Genomic DNA, 4,368 nt, shown 5'->3' with positions numbered 1-4,368 from the left:
GAGAGAGAGGGGGGAAATCAGCCAGGGTTCCTGCTCCTGATCACTGCCCAGTGATCCCTGGGTTACAGAGAGAGAGGGAAATCAGCCACGGTTCCTGATCCTGATCACTGCCCAGTGATCCCTGGGTTAGAGTGAGAGGGGAAATCGGCTAGGGTTCCTGCTCCTGATCACTGCCCAGTGATCCCTGGGTTAGAGAGAGAGAGCGGAAATCAGCCAGGGTTCCTGCTCCTGATCACTGCCCAGTGATCCCTGGGTTAGAGAGAGATGGGGGGGAAATGAGCCAGGGATCCTGCTCCTGATCACTGCCCAGTGATCCCTGGGTTAGAGAGAGAGAGAGAGGAGGGAAATCAGCCCGGGTTCCTGCTCCTGATCACTGCCCAGTGATCCCTGGGTTCGGGAGAGAGAGGGGGGAAATCAGCCAGGGATCCTGCTCCTGATCACTGACCAGTGATCCCTGGATTAGAGAGAGGGGCAATTAGTCAGGGTTTAATCTCTTGATCATTGTCCAGTGGTCACTGAACTAGAGAGAGAGGAAGAAGGGAAATTAGCGAGAGTTCCTGCTCCTGATCACCATCCAACGATCCCTGGAGAGAAAGAAAGGAGAGGGGGAACGTTCAGCCCGCAACTCCCCCCCACCCCCCAACCGTTATTTCTTTCCTCTCTCGCAGGGACAGTTATATGATAACACACATATCCTGCAGACTGTAACCGCTCTATGATTAATATTTATTTATTTGAACTGTTATTTAATTTATTTATTACAAAACTTCTAACATGTCATCATAAATAAAGGTGCTAGTTTCAAAAAATATTTACTGAATTGTTCAGCTTTCTGTTTTTTTCAAATCATCAGATCCTGTGCAACTTTCTGAAACACAGGGACAGGAGGAGGTCACTCAGCCCCTTGGACAATTTGTTACAGAGTTTTTAACTATGTATTTCCATGCCTCATTTTTGGAAAGTGAAAGCAAGTTAAAATACATCATATGACTACAGCAAGCTGCAAGAGTACAATGTACAATATGCCCTGGGACCCAACTTCTAATCCCACATGGCAGATGGTGGAAGTTGAATTCAATAAAGATCTGGAATTAAGAGTCTAATGATGACCATGACCTGTTTTCAATTGTCGGAAAAACCGAGCTGAATCACTAAAGTCTTTAAGAGAAGGAAATCCACCATCCTGACCTACCTGTGACTCCAGACCCACAGCAACATGATTGTGCCATAATTGCTCTCTGGGCAATTAGGGGTGAGCAGTAAATGCTGGCTTAACTCACAACATCGCTTTCCATAAATAAATTTTAAAAGTTGTCTTTCTCCAAACATCCCCCCCTTTTATAAAGGGGAAAACAAAAACAACTTGTGGACACCAACATTTTACACTGACATGTTATAGAACATAGAAGCATACAGCCCAGAACAGGCCCTTCGGCCCTCGATGTTGCGCCAACCTGTGAACTAATCTGAGCCCATCCCCCTACACTATCCTATTGTCATCCATGTGCTTATCCAAGGACTGTTTAAATGCCCCTCATGTGGCTGAGTTAACTACACTGGCAGGCAGGGCATTCCACGCCCTTACCACTCTCTGAGTAAAGAAATTGCCTCTAGCATCTGTCTTAAATGTATCACCTCTCAATTTGCAGCTATGCCCCCACGTACAAGCAGATGTCATTATCCTCGGAAAAAGACTCTAATTTATCCAATACACATTATCTCTGATGCCAACTTGCTTTCACATACCAAATTCTGTTCATTTCAGTCAGTCCTACTTTCATCAGTCTCTACACATGCCTTTCATGAGTTATCTCTAAAGTCTTGGTTCTTCTGATGATATGCATGATAATTTTTATTGGCAGTTGGTCTGGAATTAGCTGAATCCATCTCTACGGAACCTCGATGCCAAGGTGACAGCTTTATCAGAGCAGGACTCGCCTTTTAGATTGAGTATCTGGATTGTAGGAGGTTTCTCCACTGCCAGTGGCTGACCTCTGTACTTCAGCCACTTCCTACAGCATTATCTTTCTCTTGTCCCATTCAATTACACCTCCCCCTGCCTCCTGGGCTGTGCCCTTTTGATTTTCACTTGCCTACTTTACAATGCTAAGTGCAGGATTAGGATGGTTCAGTAGTTGATTGTGACTCGATGGGCTGCAGAGCCTTTTTCTATGCTGTGGATCTCTGTGAGTCTACCATCAGCTGTCAAGAATGATTCAGAGAGTCACAGACTACAGCACGTAAACAGCATGTCCATGCTGACTAAATATCCTAAATTAATCTAAAGTCATACCATTTGCCAGCATTTGGCCCACATCCCTATTCATGTACGCATCCAGATGCCTTTTAAATATTGTAGTCTCCACCACTTCCTCTGGCAGCTTACTGCACACACACACACCAACCTGCAGTGAGAAAGTTCCCCTTAAGTTCCTTATAAATCTTTCCCCTCTCACCTTAAACCTATACCCTCTAGCTTTGGACTCCCCACCCTAGGAAAAAGACTTTATCTATTCACCCTATCCATGCCCCTCATTGATTTTATAAACCTCTATAAGGTCACCCCTCAGCCTCCGACGCTCCGGGGAAAACAGCCCCAGCCAATTCCGCCTCTTCCTATAACTCAAACCCTCCAATTCTGGCAACATCCTTGTAAGTCTTTTCTACACCCTTTCAAATTTAACACATCTTTCCTACAGCAGGGAGACCAGCTGCCTGACCAATGTGCTGTACAGCTGTAAGATGGCCTCCCAACTCCTGTACTCAATACGCTGACCAATAAAGGGAAGTGTACCATCGGTGTTCTTCACTATCTTATCTACCTGCTACTTTCAAGGAAGTATGAACTTACACCCCAAGGTCTCTTTGTTTAGCAATACTCCCCAGGACTCCCGAAGTGTATAAGTCCTGCCCTGATTTGCCTTACCAAAATGCAACACCTCACATTTATCGAAATTAAACTACATCTGCCACTCCTCAGCCCATCTGAACAAGGTCCTGTTGTGGTCTGAGATAACCTTATCACTGTTCGGTGCACCAACAATTTTGGTGTCATCTGCAAACTTACTAGCCATTCCTCCGATATTCGCATCCAAATTATTAATATAAATGGCAAAACGCAGTGGACCCAGCACTGATCCTTGTGGCACACCACTGGTCACAGGCCCCCCAGTTCGAAAAACAACATCCCACCTGTCTCTTGCCTTCAATCCAATTTTGTCTCCAAATGGGTAGCTCTCCCTTGCTAACCGGTCCTACCATGCAGAATACCTTGCAGAAATCCATACAGAGAAAGTCCACTGCTCTGCCTTCATCTATCTCTATTGTCACTTCGAAAAATTCAAACAAGTCGCTGAAACACGGTTTCCCACGCACAATGCCATATTGGCGATCCCTAGTCAGTCTTTACCTTTCCAAATGCATGTAAATCTTGTCTCTTGGAATCCCCTGCAACAACTTACCCAACTGATCTCAGCCACAAGGGTCTAAATTTCCCTGGATTTCCTTTACCACCTTTCTGAAATAATTCTTTAAAAATTCCTCACCCTCCTCGTTTTGTTGAGTTATAGAATTGTGATACAGCAGAGGATACCATTTTGTCCATCCTGCTTATATCAGCTCTACATTGGCGTGTTATTCCCTTGTGCCAATCTCTTGCCCTTTTCTCATATCCCTGCACCCTACTTTTATCCAAATAACCATCCATTGCCCCTCTTGAATGTCTCAATTGAACGTGCCTCCACCACATTTCTGGACAGTGCATTCCAGACCCTAACCAGTCATTTTTTTCCCCATATCACCCTTGTTTCATTTCTACATCACTTTAAATCTCTGCCCCTCTCCTTATTGTTTCTTTTACAATTGGGAACAGATTCTGCCGATCTACTCTGTCCAGCCTCTAGTCATGATTTTGAAAGCTCTCCCTCTCAGCCGCCTTCTCTCTCAGAACAGTTCCAACTTCTTCAATCTATCCTCATCACTGAAGTTTCTCATCCATGAAATCATTCTTGTAAACCATTTCTCCACTCTTTCCAAAGCAATCATGTCTTTTCTATAATGCGGTCCCCGCAACAGTACACTAAACCTCAGCTGAAGTCTAACAAGTGCTTTGTACAAGTTCAACATCGCCTCTATGCTTTTGGCCTCTACGCCTCTATTAATAAGGCTGTAGACACTGTGTGTTTTATTGACTGGTCTCTCCACTAGGTAAAAACAATGACTGCAGATGCTGGAAACCAGATTCTGGATCAGTGGTGCTGGAAGAGCACAGCAATTCAGGCAGCATCCGACGAGCAGCAAAATCGACGTTTCGGGCAAAAGCCCTTCATCAGGAATAAAGGCAGAGAGCCTGAAGCGTGGAGAGATAAG

Source organism: Chiloscyllium plagiosum, chromosome 47 (assembly GCF_004010195.1).
Source record: "Chiloscyllium plagiosum isolate BGI_BamShark_2017 chromosome 47, ASM401019v2, whole genome shotgun sequence".
NCBI classification, from domain to species: Eukaryota; Metazoa; Chordata; class Chondrichthyes; order Orectolobiformes; family Hemiscylliidae; genus Chiloscyllium; species Chiloscyllium plagiosum.
Note: the sequence above shows the minus strand (reverse complement) of the source record.